We start from the raw sequence: 24,015 nt of genomic DNA on the forward strand, positions 1-24,015 counted from the left end.
GTAAAGCCTAAAAATCTCCCTAAAGCTGCTGTAAAGGGGATGGGCTGTTTGACTATAAAGCCAAACACAGCTCTTACATCTGGACTTCAACAGTGAACGAGTCGATTGGAGCTGATTTCCCACTATTCTGACTTTACAGTTTCTCATGGGTAAGAAGAGTCTGTTCTTCAGCCAGGTAGTCTGACGTACATGAGTTATAAAAAGGTAACATTTACATTTAGACTCTTTTATGTCACACACGTTTCTGCTTATACAACTAGAATGGCTCTCATTCGCACATATCTCCACCAGGATCCAACAGTTTCTTATTGGCCATGTCCCATTTGTCTACGAAGATTCATATAACCCTCATCTGCAATTTTTTTGTAATCTGCTCATAATCACACACACAAACAAACAAACAAACAAATGGACAGGGTGCGTCAACATAACCTCCTTGTCGGTTATAATAAGGATTTAGATACGTGCCAATCTGTGCCTAACGTATACCCTCAACAGATGGCGGTGGTGACTTCTGGGACAGTGCCTGTTTGGCTCAGGCTCAAACATGTACTACACATAATTGTTCTCTTCTTCCTTCTCTTTCCATCTGTTCTCCTCCTCTCGATCGTAATCGGCTTCTCTAATCTTGATGCCCAAATGACCAGGAGCCACACAAAAAAAAATACCCATAAAAAAGGGTTGGACACCTCAACACAAGTGCCCACACACACATGCGATGCATTGCCAGCTGAGTCATCTGTGACACCAATTACTTTAACAGCTCAAACATACGTTGTGTGCAATCAAGAGGCTGCCCTTCATACTCCTTTTTGTTACATAATTGTTAACCTATCTGGTTTACATCGGTTTTTATATTTCAGGAACATCTGGCTGCCAGCAGCAGATGAAAATGCTTCAGCTCTCACTACCGAGCATTCCTTTGACCTCAGTAACACTGCCACCATGAAAATACAAATCCCAACAAACACACTGCAGGTACAGCCCAGACAGTCATTATTAAACTCACAGCCTTCCCAATAAAGACTCCTGAGAGGACATCACACTGAGAGAAGCTATGATAAACAGCCATGTCTTGAGAATCAGAAAATAAATGTAAATATCAATGTCAAAAACAAAAGGCAGGTTGATCAACACATAATGACTCTGCCTCCTCATATTATAAATTAGCAGGGCTTGTCTGTGAAACAACGCCTGTGCCATGCAGCTGAGCTGATCTCACTTGCCGTCACAATGCAGAAGACACGCTACACTTACCATTGTGCGGATGGCCAAGACACACACACATGCGCGACAAAGTAGAGGACAGCGACTGACTGCAAGCTGCTGCGGGTCTGTGCAGGCGAACCATTTGTGCCTCCAGTTGCAGCAGAGCTGAACAGTCTCACAGCCAGATGTTAATAATGTAATGCTGAGCACAGACACATGCTGCATGCATCCCGGGCTGAACAACTGGTGCTGCTGCAAAAAGGAGCAGCGATGGTGGGGAAGGAGAGGAGGGAGAGGGCTGCTGGAGTGTGAGGGTCAGAGCGAAGCTGGGAAAAACAATAGGTGGGAGCTTGGCTGGCATATCTAAGACCAGGCATCTCATGTTAGACTTCATGACAGGTCCCTAATTTTAGGAGAATTTATGATTTGATATAAGTTTCAGAAAATTCAGCATTAACTCCGTTAAATACTATGTAAATTCACGAGTTTTACTTCTGAGGTTGATGTGGACACAGTCCTTTTGAGTAATTCATCTCTGAAACACAGTACACATCTTTATGCCAAAGCAAATAATCAAACCAAAGTTAAGCATTGGGATTAACACACCATTTTAAGCACCAAGTGAACCTTTAACCACTGTGGTTTAAAAGACGTGGCGAGGGATGTCATCTCTATTTTGTTTAGCTTACTGCTGCTGTGGCCCGAGTGTGTTTGGGCACAGTTAGTGGGGCATGATGATATTTATTTAGACTGTGCATATCCTCCTCCCTCACACACATGAACAGAGATTGACACTCTCCGGTGGTGCAGTGTCAGAATTACTGTTTAAACAACCCGTCATCGGGCTTGTAAGAAACTTTGAGCAGGCCTTTAGATTAGTTTCTTTTCAAATAACAGAACAAGGGCACAATGAGATGTGTGAAGAGCAGCTGCAGTTTTCTGCACAATTCTTGAATCAAAGAGCATGGAATTATGTACAGCACATGTTGTGCGTCACCAGCACTGACACCTCAAATAAACGGCGTGTCAAGGCAGCCTCAAAAAGGAAATTGCACGGAGTCAATGTGACACCTGGCATCGTGCAGAGTCTCTCACAGTAAGAACCTGACAAATTAAATCACACCATGAATAATGTTAAACTCCAGTGCTGAAACGAATCCTTACTATAAACTGGTTATTCAACTGGCAACATATTAAATCTGCCAATTTTTCATTAGGAATTACTGAGTTTCAACATCAGCATTTTAAGATGACAAGACGTAAATGTAGTGAGAGTTTTACATCAGGATCTTTGCAGATGTGAAAAGAAATGCACAATGAGTGACAGACAGACGTTAGTCTTACATGTTAAGTGTGTCTTTTCTGTCTGTGATGAGTCAATAACTGTCATTGTCAGGTGTCTGTGAAAAGTATGTCCCAAGCAAAAATGTCTTATTCTTAAACTGGCCTTTTGTAACTTTAGGAAGGTACAGCTGAGTACATCCAGGATAGGAAAAACTAGAGTTAGCGTAGATAAATAGTCAACATTAAAGTGACTGATAAATAGGTTGTAGAATATCCAGGCTTGATTACATTTCATTGTCATAAGGGTTTGAAAACAAAATCTAAGGAATCTTCTACAAATTTATGTTTTATACGTACTGTTTATTAGCTGATATAGCGGTATCAGATATTGTGTTCTCTCAAACATAATTATATTGTCATCTGTCTCCAAAAGTCCAATGCAGTCGGGCTCTGTGTGTACAGTATATGCATTATTACTCTAAAACGAAAATGTAGTCAGGATTCTTAAATACCTCCCAGCCTATAGGACATAGGACAGTATTCACGGACATCTTCAACACCTCACTGGCTGAATGTGTTGTACCCGCTTGCCTCAAAACATCCAACATCATCCCCACTCCCAAGAAGCAGAGGATCACAGGCCTTAATGAATACAGACCAGTCGCCCTGACCTCCGTAGTAATGAAGACCTTTGAGCGCCTCGTGCTGACCCACCTCAAGACCATAACCAACCACCTCCTCGACCCGCTGCAGTTTGCCTACAGAGCCAACAGGTCCGTAGACGATGCAGTCAACATGGGACTCCACTTCATCCTCTAGCACCTCGACTCCCCTGGCACCTACGCCAGGATCCTGTTTGTGGACTTCAGCTCCGCATTCAACACCATCTCCCCAGCTCTTCTCCAGGACAAGCTGACACAGCTGAGCGTGCCTGAGCCCACCTGCAGGTGGATCACTAACTTCCTGACCGACAGGAAGCAGCGTGTGAGGCTGGGGAAGCTTGTCTCTGACACCCGGACCATCAGCACTGGAGCCCCACAGGGTTGTGTGCTCTCTCCTCTCCTCTTCTCCCTCTACACCAACAACTGCACCTCCAGCCATCTCTCTGTCAAACTTCTGAAGTTTGCTGACGACACAACCCTTATTGGATTAATTTCCAATGGGGACGAGGCCGCCTAAAGAGAGGAAGTAAAAAGCATGGCTTCCTGGTGCAGCCAGAACCACCTGGAGCTGAACGCTTTAAAAACTCTAGAGATGGTAGCAGACTTCAGGAGGAGCCCTGCCCAAACCGCCCCCCTCACCATGTGCGACTCCCCAATTAAAACAGTTGTGTCTTTCAGATTCCTGGGGACGATCATTGCACAGGACCTGAGATGGGCGGAGAACATCACCTCCATCATTAAGAAGGCCCAGCAGAGGATGTTCTTCCTGCGGCAACTGAGGAAATACAGCATGCCGCGGAAAGTGATGGTTGAGTTCTACACAGCCATCATTGAGTCCATCCTCACCTCATCCATCACCGTCTGGTTCGCTGCCTCCACTGCCAAGGACAAGGGCAGACTGCAGCGGATCATCCGGTCAGCTAACAAGGTCATCGGCTGTGACCTGCCGGCTCTCATAGATCTGTTCCACTCCAGGACCAGTAAGAGAGCAGGCAAGATCATCGCTGATCCTTCCAATCCCAGTCACCACCTGCTCCAGAGACTCCCGTACGGAACAAGGTTCCGGGCCATCAGGACTAAAACCTTGCGTCACCTGAACAGTTTTTTCCCCATGGCAGTGGGGCTCACAAACAAGCCCCCTGCATCACACTGACTCTGCATCACACTGACTCTGCTGACACCCCCCACCCACCCCTGAACATAATTTATAACTCTATATTACTGGCACTATCACCAATCTCTGCACCTTAAAACCGCACGTAACTCTTCTACTGTATATATTGTTGTTTTTTATATTGTCGTTATATTGTACAATATTGTTGTTTTTAATTTGTTGTTTGTAAAGTGCACCAACGACACCAGGGCAATTTCCTGTATGTGCAAATATACATGGCAATAAAAAGAATTCTGATTCTGATTCTGATTCTATAAATACTTTCTGCAGTTTCTCCCCTTATCTCGTTAGTTGGATATTTCTTTTAATCATTTGATGTCTTTATTCAATAGCCAAGCTCGACCACACAAACCTGGCCTGACTGCAAAGACGCTGTGGAGACAAAGTGAGTTTAACCTGGATGATTAGTGACCTTTATGATGGCAGCAGCACAGAGAGAGAGGCTCGTGTGGGACTGTATAAGACGCCTCCTCAATGGAGCTTCAGTCATACACAGGCTGCTCTGTGAGCTAAATGAAGTGATGAACTCCAGTGTGTAACAGCCTCGGGTCCTTGCAGGCTGCTGGTAACAGGAGGGACTGAGCCACCAGGGCACAATGTGACAATGATGTGAAGAGAGGGAAGTGGGTTAAGGGCAAGTTAGGAGGAGTTAACAACGGTCACAGAGAGGGGAAGAGTCGAGGAGGAGAGAAAAGCCTCTGAGCAATGTAGAGATGGATGCACAGAGATCAGAGATGCCCAGAATCAAATACATCTAACAACTTTTCACGAAGAGGCTGTTCTTTTTTTCCCTGTCTTTAGCTCAACTTTATCCTTCGCAGGCACCACTCCATAAGGTTCACATTCCTGCATTTCATTCAACTCTGCTCAATTAGAAAAGTTAAATATGGCTATAATAACCTACAACATAAGTGAAATGCACATAGCAGAATGCTTCCATCTCTGTTTCTGCATCTGTTGCAAAAGTCCATCCACCAGATGTTACATCGTATAATCTCCATAAACTAAAAATAGGAGATTTATGTTCCCGGACAAAATAAATTACTTTCACAGTGGATATACAGAAACACACTAAAATTATTCACAAACAACATAAACACGCACACATGTGTCTCAAACATGGTGAACTATTGTCGTATTTAACTCTTCAGCAGTGGAAATGTTGGAGCGTATTGTAATCTATGTGGGTCATGAGGTATTGACTGTGTGTAGAGTCAGTGATACTCATCTGTCAGGGTTATACCCGGCTCACACATACCATTGGTCCTTTGTTGATGTTTGTTTAAATGATTGTGCGATGGTCAAACATGGGTGTCTCTGAGTTAGGCTGTAAATGTGTGGGCTTGTGTTTATGTTCTGACATAAGCTATGTATGTCTCTGTATGAGGGGACAGATTGTTGAGTCTAGCTGACAGCTGTGATGTGCTAACAACAATAATCCAGTCACTGCAGACACATCTGGGAAGTAATGAAAAGAACGATCAAATGTGAAAGTGTATTACTCACTGAGTGTTTGAGGGATCAGATTTTCATATGATACTAAGGCACATATATATAAACAGGGTTTAGACAGATTCCTCAGTGGCAAGTCAGTGATGGATAATGTCCTTCTCACTGCATTCTATGGATGTTTCTAGATTTGAGGTAGCATTATGGACAAATAGTACAGAACTGCATCAGCTAACGCTCAGTGGGGCTGACATGCACCTCCAAAATAAAATTATACTTTGTTACGGGGAAATTTTGCTGTGTTACAGCAGCTAAAGGGGATAGTGAAACTAGAAACTCAGAAAAAATTATAAATGGGTAAAGATAAAATATAAACTGAGGGATGTATGAGAAATAGAAATATACAATGTATACAATGTGGGCAAAATGTACAGTTCTATACATCAGTTAAAATACTGACTTGAGTATATTGTATTATCTTAAAGCAGCGGGCCGTTTCAAAATTAAATACATTAGCCTCGCCATATCAGAGAAGCCAGCACACACAATGGATTCTAAAGTTCTCTGCAAATGCAGCAGCTGATGCTTGGTGTCCAAATAAATAAGAAGTAGTATTCTAGAAGGAAGTTATTTAATACAATAAGCAAGAATACACCCATCTCATGTAGCTCAAGGATTTCTTCAATAGTAAAACCTAGTATTACCTCAGTTGCGATCATTGCATTTCACAAACAGGTGTTCAACACACCACCTGGCTTTAGGGAGTTGGCCAAATTAGAGTAGTTTAGTGTTCATAATGCGGATATGGGCCTTTGTGATGTCACGTTGCATCATGATGGTACAGAAGCATCAGCTTGATAATTGACCTGGTGTTTCAGGAGCTTCAGGAGCAGTTTTCCCGTTTATTGTTGACTTTATGCTTTTTACCTTGCAAAACTCACAAAAAAACGATACAACACACTAGAGGAAAGCCTATGTGAGGGAGCATTCTCCCATTCTGAGATGCCAGCTACATTGAAACCCAGTTCCAGTGCATACACACGTGTCATCTCATTAATTAGAGGGAAATAAAGTAGTTGAATTGCAGACGACACCTCCCATGATTAAAGTAAGTCTCACTGTGCGAATCACATAAACAAGTGAGCCGGTGTAGACAGCAGGAGACGACAGCTGGTAATTTACTGTAGGGAAATTTGCAGCAGCAGCAGAAGCAGGAGCGGGTCCCCCTACCTCACAGCACATACATTCTGCATGTGTGGAAGTTTACATACATGAAATGAAATGTGAAAAATGCATAATTACAGGGAGCTTTTTTTTTTCTCCCTTTTTCGTTCCACTCCTTGAGTTGGGAGCAGGAATCTGATTGCTGACCTTAGTCTAAATTCTCAGGCTAGCTCTATTAATAGCCCAGACACCAGTGAGCGCAAGACTCCTAAGTCAGCAGCCAGTGCTTGCTCACCACCAGGCCCTGTTTCAGTCTGGCTCTGGATGGATCAGGCTGGTGATTAGAAAGAAAAACAAGGCTCCAATTCATTCAAGTTCTTATTCTTCAGTGTGTACAAGAAAAAGCACAAATAGTAGGAAGCAAAGATCTAAATTTTCTCCTGATGGCAGTACTGCAGAGAAGTGGGTACCCCATTTGGCACCACTCCCATGGAAAGGGTGTAGCAATGTGACACAGACACTGCTATGTCATAGCGACTGCTCATTCACAAGTGACGAAACTGGGCTTTTGTCTCCTCAGCCTCTGAAAAACAGAAAGATATTTACAGAGTTTTGCTGAACTGCAGCTCCAACGTTGACAAGCGCGCACTGTAAATCAGTTGAAGAACTTGCCCACATCCAGCGATCTTTAATGGCAGCAGAAATTCACTGTTCAAGCATCTTTCTGTCACGCAGGAATTCCCACTCCCGTGATTGTGTGAGGTTTGCTTTCTTTAAAGCACCGGGGGATTGTACACATTGTCTTGGGATGTTATGCAATGCCTGGAAGAACTTTCCCCGGCCCACTCATGCTGTAGTTTTCCCACTGAAAACAATGTCATAACCAAAGTGGCTTGAGTTGAAAAGGCCACAACAGTCATTTTAGATAAACATGATCTCAGAGCTACATCTCACTGTCTGCATACAAAGTTTCACTCTATTGTGTAGGAACCAAAATGAGACGCGCCTTATACTAGTTAACTTTAACAATGCCTGAAATACACGCTCCTTTCATTACAGTCACAATGTAATGTTCAAATGAGAAGTTAGACTGTGCCACTCACCAGTTACAAAGTCATTTATTTAAAGATTTAAAAAAAAACGTGTGTTTTGTAATTTGATCTGATTCTTCACAGTAGGTTTAAAAACATTTCCACTTCCTTCAGGGAGCTCCTAAAATACGCCCCATTCCCCACAAACATAAATATCACAGACAGGCGGCACACGAGGGCGGCGGGTAGTCTGCAGTGGTGCAGTAGTGGTGGTGGTGGTTAACAGGTGGGGTAGAAGGGCAAGGACACTGAGGGCGTTAATTTACTGCCAAGTTGCTGCTCTGTGATTGTGGTGGGAGACTTCAGGGGCCCCAGGGGTCCCCTCTGTGATACAAAGAAAAGGGTCAGCAGTTTGGAGGTATTTCACGCTCACTACACCATCACATTATATTGCAATATGTGCAAGCCAATGTTTTGAGGCATGACAGGACAGCAGCACTGCCAATTATAACCCAACTAAACTAGAAGGGCACACAGAGAGCGCATACCTCCAATCTCGCAATGTTTGAGAGAAAAGAAAAAAAAAACTGAATCCGCCCAAAGATTACTTATAACACTAGAATAATTGCCTTTGACCAAATTCTAATCAGACACATTGAAAGGAACTCTCACATGGTAATCTTAATACAATAAGTTCACAAGTAAAGATGTAAGAGTTAAAAATTGCAGTGACTTTGACCTTTGACCTTGAACTGAGAAAAATTGTATTCTTAGTATTCTTATGTCATAGTTATTTTAAGATAAATACATGTTTTTAGCAGCTAGTGTTTCTCCGGCTTCAGTTTTTACGTGAATGGTTCTTCACACATCTTACAGGAAGCGATCAGTGCTCAACCTGCTGTAAAAACTACTTTCCTGTGTCTTTGTCAAAATGTTTTATAAAAACAATAACAATAAAAACAAACTCTTTAGAGATACTTGGAGAAAGGTCTGAATAAGCCCTGCCAGAATATCACTCTATAGAAGAGTTGCCGAAGCAACCTGTAAATCTTGTGAAACTACCGGATGTTTTTCTCCTTTCACTGACCAGGAGTCTAAGAAGAGACTGGAGGAGTTTTTCTAACAGTAAAAATAAGGAAGTCATTAGCCGACTATGGAGCTTCTGCTTTAATAACTAAGACCAGCTCCATAAAGCAGTCAGTAATAGGCATCTATGTTCTTCACCCCCAGAAAACACACACACACACACACACACACACACACACACACACACACACACACACACACACACACACACACACACACACACACACACACACACACACACACACACACACACACACACACACACACACACACACACACACACACACACACACACACACACACACACCTGTAATTAAGCTACCTCACACAGTCAATGAGTGTGTGGTTTCCTACTGGGCTGCACTGCCAGAGGTTTTTGAACACGCTATATTTTGTGTATATTTTGTGTAAATGTGAGTACCCTTAAATTAAGAACTACATCAAGAGACATAACTGATGAAGGAAATGTATGTGACTTTATATTTAACTGGAAATAATATAGATTTAATGAGAAACTGTACAGAGCTTGATACAAACAAAAAAACTACTATTTGTCTTATTGCAGATGTTGGCACAATGACACTTTCAGTACAATAATTGGTCACTTCTGCTTTCATCCAACCAAATGTTCAAAACCTCGAAATAGTCACTATTCCTCATTATTATTATTTTATAAAAAAAAAATGATTAGTATAACTTCAAATACGTTTTACTGATCAGGAGGTTCATAACACTGATAGTACACATAGTACTACTCTGATAAATAAAGATGGCCTTATACCTATGCAGCCAAACCTCTACCACTTTCTTCAAAATGTTGCTTCCAAAACCAACAGGCATTTTTGTGTTTATAAACATATAATGAATATGTATAGGTAATGATCTATAGAAGGTTCTTTCCCATAAAATAGAAATGAAAAAACTTAAACCTTTCTCTTATTTAAAGGTTCAGAAATGTGGTCGTTGGCAGTTCACAAGTGGAGAGGGGTGGGCTTGAAGAGTGACCCTGGTGTAGAATGAGCTCCTGGATAACAGCGAGGTCAACATGCTACAGATGTGAGTTTGTGTGAAGGTTAGAGAAAGCCTGAAGCCTGAGAGGGCAAGACCTGTAAATGAGACAACTGTTTTAGCTTCAGACTTTCGAGCTCAAAGCACTGGAAGACAAAGAGCAAAGGGAGCGCATACAGGGGCGAGGGGTGATCCCTGAGAGGCTCCAGGGTTGGAGGGAGGCAGGAACCTCATGTCTCCCCTTTGATCCTTCAACGAGAGGCACATGTTGTGTTGTTCACTGAGTTCCTATGATCCCAGTCCCCCCAAATCACACTGGAGATACTTCCGTTCCCGAATCCCAACACATTCACAACACAACTGCTTTTCAAACACTGAGTCCCAAAGCACTTCACATTTTAAAGCATTTACACACATCAGAAGAGTGGTTCAAACTATCTCACAGACTCTTGACTCAAAACAAAGCTTTGTGACCACGGTTGTAATGTCACAGAAACAAAAAGAAGACCAATCAATTCCCAGATAAGAACCTAGACAGGTCATGGACATGGCTTCATCCAAACATACAAGACTCATCAATCAATCAATCAATACTGACCAGGCTTACACACACTTTAGTCTATTTGAAAATACCTTGTCTGGAAGGGAACAACAAAATTATCTCGTAGCTTTCAAAAGAAGAAAACAATCGCAATTGAAAAACTATACTACATGTGAGTGTAGACTGAAAAAGGGAAAGTAGCAGTCAGCCCTGAAATCTAAAGAAGTCCTGAATCTAGTATCATGCAGTCGCTCAAAGAGCAGTAAACATTTACTGAATGTTGATGTGATAGAGCTGTGGTTATGGATTCAGTGTCTGGTTTCAGAAGGGTTGGCTGCTGAGTGATATGGACTCCACACACACACCAAACACACACCTAAACACACACACACAGACTCTGTCATGATAAGTGTGGGAGAGAAAATTCACATGGTCAATAAAAGTGCACCTGGTCTCTCTCTACCCTCATTACCTCCACCAAAGAGGTTTTGTTTGTTGGTCGTTTTGTCTCTTAGCAGGATTAGGCAGAGACTACTAAACTGACTTTCCTGAAACTTAGTGGAAGGGTGGGTGGAAAGTGGAAACATTTAGATCCATTTAGTTGTGATGGTTAAGGTTAGTGTAAGGGGCTAGCGAATGCATCGTGTCAACAAGTTTCCTCACAACTATAGAGAGACATGCATGTGTGTGTGTGTGTGTGTGTGTGTGTGTGTGTGTGTGTGTCTGTAGTTTGGGTTATGCTCATTAGGTTGGCACCAGCAGTAAATTCAAAAGTCAACCTAAAACCAATGAAATGATTGATTGATTAATTGATTTCCTGTTATTCTCTCTCCTTCGTGACACCTCTTCTTACATCCCAATTACAGTAATATTCCCTAAAAAATGTGTGGTTGCGTCTCAAACTCCCGTCCCCTCTTCACTCCTCCATCTATCATCATAATGTCACAGCATGCCAACACATTCCATGCTGTACTTACACCCAAGTGTTTAAATCTGGTACCACCATCTGCAGAAGTGTCTGTTTGGTCTGTGTGTCCCTGCTGGCTGTGCGGATGCTGATGCAGTGAATGGAAGAATGCAGTAGGTTGAGGTTTCTTTACTGGCATCTTGTATGTCTTGTTGGAGGACAATGGTTTTGTGAAGCAGCTTTTTAAGTAAATGGAGAGCTGCTAAGAAGCTTCTCTTATCTCATGTCATCAGTGTTTATTATGAAGTCTTCCTCTTCATAAACTTTTCTATTCCTTTTTATTAATTTTACATCTAATTTTCCAATATCCATTCCTGTTCATGTTGAACTCTCACATCCTGAGGATATAGGGCTCATTTGCAGATTGCATCAATATACAGGTCCCCCGTCCTCCAGGGACATTAACCACCGTTTACTACATCCCCTGTCCTCAGCACGATCTCCTCCATCTCTCCTGCTCTTCCTTTTGGCTTCCCTGGCATTTCCTCTCACTGTCCTGCAGAACGCTGGGAGCATCTGGAAGTGTTTTCCTAAAGGGAGTGGAGGCTGCTGCAGCTGAGGACCATGCTGCTGGTTGGTACACAGAACTGTCATCTCACTTTTACATGCATACACACGCACGGTCACGCTACACGCTCACTCTACTTCAGGACCCATTGTTACCATCAAAAATGTGAACAGTCAATCACCAATTATCAGTGAAAAGCTTTGCATATTACAAGATAGGCTGAAGGGAAAGTCAATTCAATTAAGTTTGGACAGTGCCAAATCAAAACACATCATCTCAAGGCACTTTACATAAGGTTGAGACCTTAACATTATCGAGAAACTCAACAGTTCCAACAATGAGCGGTGAGAATAGGGGATCAAGTCACACTGACTGGACAAATCAAAATGAGAGAAGAGTCTAATTTTCTTTGTCAGTGATGAATCTCGGAGCCCATTGGCTCTCATCTAATTAGCCTCTGGCAGCAACGGACAATATTTTGACATTAAAAATCTGGACAAAGCAACATTCTGTTTGGCATACACTGTTTACAGTTTGACTATAGTTTCATCTATCCAGACGACATTTTGGAAAATATCTTAACAGGTATTTGCATTTAATTCAGATCACATAAGAAGCTAATCAATTATGCATTTCAGTTAATGTGTTTCATATCTTTTGGTCTCCATATGGACTGCAACCAAAGCCTGCTCAAACGTGACTGGTCTAACTAGAAACAGGAACCAGAAGACTTCCGGCCCAAAAACTATAGTCCCTCACCAGCAGATTTGGCATATTCACATGCAGGATCGTTTTGATAGAGATTAGTCAGTGATTAACTGCTGTTAGTGGCCTAAAAAGTGTTGGATAAATATATAATATAAATGGTCTTGAGTGCTCAAAATGTGAGAAATTTCTGCACTTAAATCATCCCTATTTTGTTTTGTTTATATCAAAAACATGGCTTTTCATTATTCTGCAGACATCGCATCAAATGTCAGAAACGTCAGCTGCGTTCACTTTTAAAATATGTAGTCCTAATTTGTTATCTGTCTGACATGTATTTGGGTCTTCAAAGTGCCTCCATTTAGAGTAATTTAGAGTAAACACACTGACTTTGCTCCCAGACGCACAGAGATTAGATCAAGGCTTCCTGGCTCTCAGAATCAGCTACTGTTCATCCCAACAAACGTTGCTCTGCCCGATTCACCAGCGCAAATGAGAAAACTCAATGCATATTTGGTGTTTTTTTTCTTGTTATTGAGCTTCATAGCAGCGTAATGGAAATAATGTTTATTTTACTGCCAATAAATTACATTTAGCTGAATCCAAAGCAACTAACAATTAATGTGTTCAGTATCTATGAGGCATCATTTTTGGGGGGTTAAGCATCTTGCCCAAGGACACTTCGGCATGGGCTGGGATTCAAGCCGCCAACCGCTCTATCCCTTCAGCGACACACCCCCTACTGTAGGATGAGTTTTCTATTCATGGCATGTAATCAAGTCACCAAATACAGAAAAATGGTTAAATGACAACTTGAACTACACATGTGAAAGATAAACCATAGACCCACCTCCTCATTTAAATACACTTTCAATAGTTTGATTCCAGGAGGATTTGCCATGATGCTCCAAACCACAGATTAAAAAAAGGGAATTTGAAAGTTGTCCCACAGGGGGTTAGAGCTTAAGAGTGAATGAAGCAATACTGTAACTGTGTAATGTGGGGAATGTGTCAGCTCAACGGCTAAATCACAGGGCACAGTGGAGAAACTGTGAAAGACATATTTTGTAAAGAGAATCTTTAGAGAGACAAGTCTCAGTAACTGGGAACAGCTGGAGCACAGACTAATGATATTCATACAGGAATGTTCCTTGATTTCCAGTGGTCATGAGATCACTCTGATAAAAACTATGATGACCTCAACACCTGCCTCACTTCCTCCCAGAAAGTTGATCATCCCTGAGTTAGTAAAGACTTGTGGTGCTCACTCTGGTGACGCTGTGGCATATTGTGCTTTGGTAACTAAGAGCTGGAACCTCGGTAGGGGCCATGGGAACTGGGCTGAGATTATTTATAGCGGGTGAGGGGCTTGGCAGGGGCCACTTCTATGAGGTTCTAGAGGAATGTCTGAGTTCAACCCCTGACCAAAACGTCTTCAGAGTGCTGAGGCTGGAGGTTGGGGGGCGAGCTCGGGCTGACGTGGGACATCTGCGGAGATGAAGACACGAGCCAATTAGCTCGAGGTTCTGGTGAGCCGGCCCAGCAGGGACAGGAAGGAAGCAGTGAGCAAAGGAAGTTAGGATGTCAGAGGAGGACCAAATAAAGCAATTCAGTGAGCCATTATAAAACCAGCTAAGATGGTTACGCTCAATGTTCAGCCTTTAAGCTGATATTCCAGGGAGGATTGTAGAGGAATGCAGGAGATGGGACAGAACACATTGTTTCTCGAGCATTGACAAACAAAAATCATATTTAAAATTTTGCATTCCCTTTGTTTCGTTATGACATTTGATATAAGTATTTTGGTTTCTGAGTGTTTGTTGTAGTGTTGCATCAACTGTATGAGACTGTAGTTAGTGGTGGTGGCGTTGGTGTCAGGTTAGCTTCAGCAGTAGACGCATTGGTGTTTAACAACATTTAACAATGGCTCTGTTTGGTTCAAGTGTCCTAGTAAGGGACCGCATTATTCAGAGGATGTGGCCTCCGAGTAGTCCCCCCTTGGATCCTTCCAAATGGTACAGTCGCAGTGATGCAATCGGACTTGCAGCCTCCCAAGGGTGTAGTCCCTGACTTGGGACACAGCTAAGCCGTTTTCAGACATGAACTCCAAAAAATGTCCAGAAAAATGGCTCTGGACAGTTTGTCTTTCAATCACAAAGAAAGTTACAGGAGATGCGTTCACAACAACAACAAATATCTGTAACATACAGGAGAATGGGGCGTCTGGGTAGAGCATGCTGGAGGTAGGACATGAGGTTTATATTCCACTGCAGAAATCACAATTTTGTTTTACAGTTGGCCCTTATTGTCAAAAGATCAAGTTGAGAGCTTTGGTGGTATATTCTACGTGTATGAAACAGCTTTTCATCCTGGGACATTTGTATTCATTTGGTTTTTGAAGTTTTGCATCAAAACTAAAAAAGCTGACTACCAAGATGCTACAGATTATACTGTATGGTGATTCTTATAACTTTGCATGCTAGTAAATGAAGATGAAGTGCAGCCATCACCCCATAAATGCTGTATACCAAAACAAATACTGAATTGGAAATACATGTGATGGGGTTAGATTAACTCCACATTAACTCTAAATAACTCCTGATGATTAAAAAGGTACATTTACAATAAAGCCTCTCTTCTGTTGGAGAAACTGACTCGATAAACTGAAACACATGCTGGTGTCTGCTGTTCAAAGCAAATCCCTCTATAAGGATCATCTTTCACCATCTCTTTATTGTTTGTCTCATGGCAGCGTCATATACAGTCAAGTGTTTCCTGTGTGCTACCTAACCCGATTGTTTGCCCTCACATCAAAACTGGAAAAGCCCTGAGGGCTGGCTGCCAAATCGAAGCCCACAAGCCAAAACCCGGCCGCTACAGCCTCAGTGTCTGCATCACCACTGTGCCATTACAAATACATGTTCAGAGGGTGAAGCCCACACGCCTCACCTAGCGAAGAGTTACACAGAATGATGGATCAGGTTCCACCGATGAGTGATGCGTCACCCTCTCTCACTTTGGTGCCCACAGAGTAGAGTGGCGTTGTTGTGTTTGGATTCAGTGTGATAATGTACAGGATGATATCATAACTGCAGATTGCACATTAATGTTGAGTAAAATGTTAACATTTGATACTGCGCGATGATTCACATTATAACAAATACTGCTCGAGTCTGTGTCTGTTCCATCTCATTTGACACGCGACGGGTTGAACAATGAACTGAACATACCGTCAGCATATGTCATGAGATCCTGTCTCACAAACATCACTTGACATTCACTTGGTTTAATTATTGCTGATGTGTCAATCAGTGGAAAGACGGGGTGTGGTTCAGCAAGTCTGCACATTCTGCCGTTCCAGTTTGCAAATGAATGCAACACGTTGGCAGTGACAGCAGATGAGAAAAACAGACATGGCATCAGGGGAAACTGAGAAAAGGGGGGAAACCCAGCAACCACTGAGGAAGCTAGCAGGCTAATAGGCTAATAAAGTCCAAGTATAGACTGCATATGCTTTGGCTGCACTGGCAGGGAGCAATTGAAGGCACAGGAAGCTAATGGCTAGTTGAGCAAAAGCCACAGAGGAATGCACCATGAAGACAACCTCTGGACAGACAACCATCCTCTATGCGTCCCTGTGCACAGTTGGCACTGCCCAAGAACAGTGACGTCAGTCCATGTCTGAGTATGTGTGTGTGTGAGTGCATGAGTGTGAGGTTATGTGGCATTTTAAGGCTAACAAAAGGAAGCCACAGCCACCCTCTTTGCTCCACCACACCCCAGAGTGGTGCTGCATGGTTTGCAGCCATGGGGTGTAGCAGCAGGGGAGGGGCACTTGAGTTATGTCAAACTGGACTGAATGATGGCTTTCACAGGAGCGGCACATTGTGTTTGGACAGGAATCGCACAACGAGTTTGTTTTGAAGAACAGGAAATACATTTGTGGAGATTTGTACGATTGTTCTTTTAATCACAACACCAGCCAGAGACGTGCCAAACCATCATGTTAATGTTGTCAATCAGTCGAAAGCCAACAGTAGCCTCTGGGTCTTATTGAATAGACTTTAACATTAATACCAGTAATCTCGCAATATTCTGAATTAGACATTTTTTATTAAATTGATTACTAATTGGGTCATAATTCTCTGACACATACATTTGATGTTCCTTACACCCCCAACATGAAATTGTGTACTGCACGATGCTACTGTAAAACCTTTTGAGTTTTCTTTCTAATTTTGCAAAAGTGTCAACTCCATCATTTTAACAATCAAACACAGAGTATCATTCGTCCAGCTGTTAGTAACCGATTGGACGTTATTGAGCAATTTACATGTCTACAGAATGTGACTTAGGTCGGAATACTCCACATGTCTTAGTCTGAGCATGACGTTATTCAGAAAGTCAGAAAGTGCTGTTTACATGGCAGTATCTTATTCAGGCTATTGTCTTAAACGGGTAAATATTAGAATTCATGAGTCCGTGTAAACGTGTCTGTTGACAGATGTTAAAGGTTTCCTCAAAAGGTGTTCCCTCTGGCAGCACACACTGCAGCTTTGTCACATAGGTTTGGAATGCTGCTGAGGAAGGAACCGTGGTTTGTCGCACCCATACAGATTCACTCCTCTCCACCCGTCTGTGAATTGCTTGGTCTTGAAAACAAACAGGCCCCCCTTTCATCCCCACTTGGTCGGGCTAAACACAGCTGCAGGGCTTTGGGATGTAGACATTGACATTGAGAAGAGGAGTAAAGAGGAGGAGGTGGGGTGGAGAGTCAGTTTTGACACTGAGGTGACAAGCTGCTGGCTGCTGGCTACTGGAAAGGTGATAACAGATGACAATCATGACCCCGGACCCACAATGTGCTTCAGGGGAGCTAATGAGTCTGCCGAAGGTGGGTTGAGCAGACGATGTTAAGTATAACCAGTAAAATGTTAAGAGTGAAACTCAGACAAAAGCAGCAGGTACACAAACAAAGCTGACGCACACGGCAGATTCCCAATCGTCACCTAGCGAGACAAGGAACAAGAAAATCTGGGCTCTGTGAACACACCTTTTCTCACACATTTCTCTGTGGTGTAAAGTAAAACCCCAAAGCACATAAACAGAGATAAGTCACACAAGCTCAAGTACTCACAGCAAACAAAATCACAAGCTCAGTTGACATTTTCAAGTTCAAATGACTTTTCCACTCACTTGAAACCAACAGCCAAACTCCTTTTAAATTAAACTGCACAGCATGAGTTGGAGTGTCTATCAGGCTTGAAATGGGCTGACATCAACAAACCACAATGTCCTCATGTTGGTTTGATAATTGAGGTTAAATCTCCCTTCACCAACAACCTACTTCATCTTTAGCAGCGGGACGGAGGAAAAACTATGGTTTCTTACCTCATCGTCTGGTCAGAGGAGGACGATTGATGAGCAGGAGACGTGATTTCAAAATCCACATCCAACAGGGATCAGACAGAGAAGAGGAACAAAAACACATTGTAAGTGAAGTGGCCATTTATAATGCAATAAAATGCTGAAATAGTCTGAGAAATGTATGATTGGTGCAGACGTGGTGATGTAACGTTTGAAAAGGCATCCGACACCTGAATTGTCTGCTCTCAGGATCTGCCTGACATCACTTATTATTTCTAAGAAACTGAGAACCTATAATGCCAGTAGGCTTACAGCTGGTTCAGACATTAGTGACTCTATGGCTAGCTTTTACATTTCTCTTTGGGCTTGATTAGAATAACAACAATCATTTTCCCCAAAAACTTCCATCCTTTTAAATTTTAGGACACCCAAGAAACCTATTCCCAGACAAAATCGCAGTATAAGTCAGTTTAAATACAGGACTGTCATCAGACAAAATGGTCAAGTAGTCTCTATCACATCCCACCAAAAAAACTCACATTGATTAAGATTAAACTTCTGCACATTAAGTTTGGACCAGGCTCAGGGTTAAAGCATGTACATCCAAACTTGATAAAAACAAGGTGCTGGAAAGAAGTGATGAAAACCAAGAAAGACATGAAATGCCAACACACCTATAGGTAACGATTCAGGCATAGTCTGACAAATGGCCTATGCTCGAAATGTAACCTTCTTGGGAGGTGGAATAAAAAAAGTTTGTGGGAGCATCAACTGGTGTGCGGACATTTAAGTACAAAGTTTGCATTTTGTTTATTAAAATTTGACATGGCAGGAAAAACCGACAGCATAGAAAGTTTGACCTCTGAATAACTGGGTAAAAACTAAAAGAAACACAAAAGAAACATTTAATCAAAAGCAAAAAACTTATGACAACTAATAATAATACCGATAATAAGAATATCTAACAGACTTTTAGAGCCCTGATGTTTTTGCAAAGTAATGTTAACTAAAATCCCTTGATTAAATGTGTTAAGTATCACTGTCTAGATTTTGGGTAACAATAGCACCAGTGTGTGTGTGTGCGCATATGTCTGTGGTGAAGCCTGACTGATGATGTTGCTAAATACTGCAACATGCTTGAAGGATTGCATGAAATTCCGTCTTCAAAAGCGGAGCGTGCTTGTGGTCTGTAAATAAATGGGTACAGGGGCTCCCGGTGGGTTTACAGATTTACACTGGGCCATTGCAACATCAGTCACTTCTCGAGAAGTTTGTTTTTTTACTGAACAACGACAAGAGTGGGTTGCGTTAAAACCCCCCTATGGAGTCTTGCTTAAGGAAACATAGTAGTAGTGTGGGGCATGTGCAGTTATCTCTCAAAGTCTGGTGCTTTCAGATCCGTCAGCGTATAAAGAAATTAACCAACAGCAGAGAAATTTATTCATGATGTTTCCAGTTTACTGATTCTCTCTGTTCTTAAAAAGTCAAGACAAATCTCTTTGCTCAAAGCTGCCGCTCCTGGGAAACTTACTGTGTTACAGATATTGATTCACTGCTTTGAACTCAGGTCGATCACAATCGGGTGTCTCACAACTGCTTCAGAGGCAGTAGCAAAGTTGCAGCTGACAGACAGTGTTTCAGTGGTCCCTGCATACAGACTATATATAATGTATGAGCTCCATATGACTGCTGCTGCCCTTTAAAACAACTGACATCATTATGTATCACTCCTGATGCACTTTGAGTGAAAATACTTGACGTGCAAATGCGACTCCCGTGCACCATTGACAGATCAATCAATTGAACAGATCATTTAAACATCCACAGCTCTCTGAATGTATCTGCACATTAAGAGCTGAAAACGTCACATTACAGAGATGCAGACAATGTGATCAACATAACTGCTGCGATGGCTACACGCTCCACTGGCTCAGTTTATTTCTTGACCTACATGCAAAGGTCCTGCGCCAGTGATGCTGTCAGCGCAGCCACAGATAGAAGCGAGATGGGAAGTATCTCTCCACAAGGCTTTTCCCTAAGGAATGTTATCCACTGCCGACTGTGCCACCCAACCACACGCCACTAACTCTCCCACTGGGTGCCTTTCAGAGTTAGACATTGTTTTAAGTGAGTCTGATGTCTGGGGACTGTGTTGCTGAATTTGTTAAGTGAGTTATGGGCTCTTGATAAAGCAACTATTCGTTCAGATTGAAACAGAAGGTAATTGAGAAATTCACTGAAAGATTTCGTAAACACTGTCTTGTTTGCATGTTAATACTTTGGCCATAGTGCTGCCAAGAAATATCATAGAAATGTTGAACAGTATTTCCAGTAAGCTGAGACGTTAAAAGCAAAGTCAGACATGGAAAAACTAACATTTGAACTTGGCACCAACTTGTAAAATCTGATGTGTCTTAACAAAAAATGAACTGGCAAAGACCGATGGTGAATCTCTGGGCAAGCAGTTTCATTCTCTTCAACATCAAACGGTAACAAAACTAGCTATTCTGGGAATTATACTCTGAAGCATTTGACAAGGGTTTTAAAACACGTCTGTTTCTCACACCACTGATGGCTGCTGAAATAGCTCCTGGTTAAACCATTGTGGTCTAGTGGCAGAAACTTGGACTATGGGCAGAGAAGGTCTCTGGTTCATCTCTGGTTCGACTCCACGGAGAGACAACAAAAGACGAACCTGGATTGATCTGTCCAATAATCCAAGACTCTCCCTACCCTGTCTAGTGCCCCTGAGCAAGGCACCTTACTCCCCCAACATCTGCTCCCCGAGCGCCGCACATGGTTGCTCACTGCTCTGTGTGTCCTGCACCAGATGGGTCAAAAGCAGAGATTAAATTTCCCTACCTGCATGTGTGTGCCTTTGCATGTCTGTGCATGTGTTTGGGACTAATAAATGCATTTTAATCTTAATAATTCATAGTGTTATATCTAGATCTATTCACAGATACTTAATAACACCACTTGTGAAAGAAAGAGAGCAACTGGGAGCATCCGAGTTCCTATTTCAGCTTTGTTTAATGTTTATAATCGAAGCCAGTCATCAAATCTAATGTGCATCAGGAGCTATAATCAATACATGCGAAGAAAACGACATGTAAACTCAGCACTATCTCGTTCTACTCTCTGCATATCACGCACTAGTGCTCTCATAACCTCCACCTTTCTCCACTCAGTCTCCATCTTTATCCAGAGTGTTAGCATGGCTGGTCGCAGTCATTTCAGGTATGTTCATAAAGATGCTACATTAAGAACAGGATACGGAAAGTGAGGAGACAAGTCTTGGTTCTGAAATCTCTGATGCTGAGGACCTAGACTATGTTCTACAGGATCAAGCTGGAGTAGTGAGTGTGTCTTGGAATCCATCTTTCCTACTGTAAATGAAGGAAAGGCATAGAAAATGAGACCTCTATGTCATTGGAGGAGCCTTCTCTTGAATCAAAAGGAAGATGTAGCTATATAGGAATATAGCAAAGAGACACCCAGCCATGCATGAAATAAAACAGCCTGTCCTCTCTGCTTTGCATCTGTGAATAAAAGCCTGAGCTAAATGAAATGTAATGTAAAGGAAATTAATACGGGTCATTTTTGCCAAGCTTGTGAATCAAAGGGTTAACATATTCAGAATCACCTGAACGACTAAACTCAACTGTGCAGTAGATTGAGGAAAAGACAATAATGGCAAACAAAATGAAGAACCAACAGCTGATTAAGTTCCCGCTGTACCCTGCAAAACTAACGGCAAAGGAGAATGAAAGAAGAACAGACAAGAACTGCAAAGATTCAAGAAATGTTCATCATGTTCGATAACTATCAGGAACCCAGTGAGGAAGTTGCGACAATGAAAAAAAGGTAGCAATACAATTCTAGAACTCAGACAGGAGAAAGAGAATCTGCTAAATCAATATCTGGAGCTCTTTGAATTGCTGGTACAAGAGCAGAGTTTCAGTGCTGACCTCAATACTCTGCTGAGTTAATAGATGGACTGCAGAAAACTATATCTCTAGGTCATCAGGCCGGGACTCTTGTCATGCATGTCCAGTTTGGAATAGATTGGACCATGTATATCCGAGATACGACAACCTGGTGTTTTGATGGTGATGGTGACACCAGGCCACGGTCACACCGTGTGAGGCAAACTCACAATTTGAGTTTGTTTTAATCTCCAAGGAATCAAGATGACACTCCTCGAATTTGAAGTTTATCTGATGAAAGCTCTTGGAGGCCATAAAAACAAAAATGGCCGACTTCGTGTTGCGATTTGTGCATCACAGGAAGGATCGACACGTCACTTCCTGCGTCCATCACGTGAACAACATTTAACATTTAATGTAAATCGCATTAAAGTTGTAAAACGAGGCTACTCTCCATTTGGCAGTAGGTGGTTCTATACCTATCACCAAATACCGACTAATAGATCTGTTTAGGTCAAATACACTCTGTTGTTTCTCTTCAGCTCGTATAAATCTTTCACCTTTGCAACAGTCGAAGACATCACAGGAATCTATGACCACTGACACTGTGACTAAAGCAAACTGACTACAAGGAATTCTGTGCTTAATCAATCCTTCGCACTATCGGTGCTCGGGCCCTAAAGATGGATGCTCAGTGATTTGTTGCAGCATTGCAGCAAAGGGTCAAATGGAGAGTGTTAATTGTGTTAGTCTACTGAAGAAGCACTTTCCACTGCCCTGCTCCTGCCTCTGAACTCACAGAGGTGTAAAGTGTGTGAAGCTTTTTGACACAACAACCAGAGGCCGAGCTGCTTGTTTGACTCCGGCTGGAGCGTAAATAAGAAAACAGCCTGTGAGGGATTTAACGCAGACCTCCCATTATCGTTGCAATCCAGCCATGTCTTCGTGGTCCTGAAATAGTTTAGTGTGGTACCATTCTTGCATAACTGCAGAATCACAAAGTGCTGCGGCTGCTGCTTCGGGCTTTTCAGGGCTTTTCTTTAGGCAGGACGGAGTGTTCCTGTGTCCTGACACAGTGCGATTACTCTGCCACCGAATACAGCACGTACTTCGATATTCGGCTTTTACATCTTGATGAAATATCAGATGCAGGCGAGCAGACACGATATCAGGTCGCACAACGTCTGAAGTGTTCATGCTACAGCTTAATGAATCCATTTAAACTGCAGACCTACTGGGTGTCATTGTGATTCTACACAGAAGACGAGCTTCACCTGAGTGAAACGTACCACACGCACAGTCAGGTGTGAGGAGGATGTGCTGGAGCTTCGGGACTCACCGTGGTTGAACACTGCGGAACGAAACCGGTTGATGCTGGACAAATTCTCCATCGCTCAAAGTTTCAGTTTGCGGCAAAGGCTGCGTCGTCCTCGTCCTCCTCCGTCTCTTTCTTCTTCTTCTTCGTCTTCTTCACCTCCCTCCTCTTCGGCTCCTTCGGTATTTCCTTAATTCCCTCAGTCTGCGCACAACTGCGGTGAGATGACAGTCTCTGTGTGAGAGTGTGTGAGTGTGTGTGTTTGACCGGACAAACCCGTCCCACCTCAGCGTGTGTGTGTGCGTGCGCGCGCGCCCGTGTGTCGCTCAACCTGAAGCTCGTGTTGCCATGTTACACTGAAAGCTTCTCTGTTTACGCCGCAAGCTACAACTTGAGCTACGTTTATTTTTGTGGAGAATTTTTGTTTGCATTTTGGGGGAAATAACTCCCCCGGATTCTCTGTTATCGGTTCATATGGTTAAGATTCACATTTTTTTAAATGTTCATTGAATTCAACCAAACTCCGGGGTTGCATGCTCAAATTGAAGTCGTGAAGCTTATTTTCACCTCGCCTCTTTCGTTTCATATTTAAAATCAGCCGCAGCCCAAATAACCA

Source organism: Platichthys flesus, chromosome 4, assembly GCF_949316205.1.
Source record: "Platichthys flesus chromosome 4, fPlaFle2.1, whole genome shotgun sequence".
Taxonomy (NCBI): Eukaryota; Metazoa; Chordata; class Actinopteri; order Pleuronectiformes; family Pleuronectidae; genus Platichthys; species Platichthys flesus.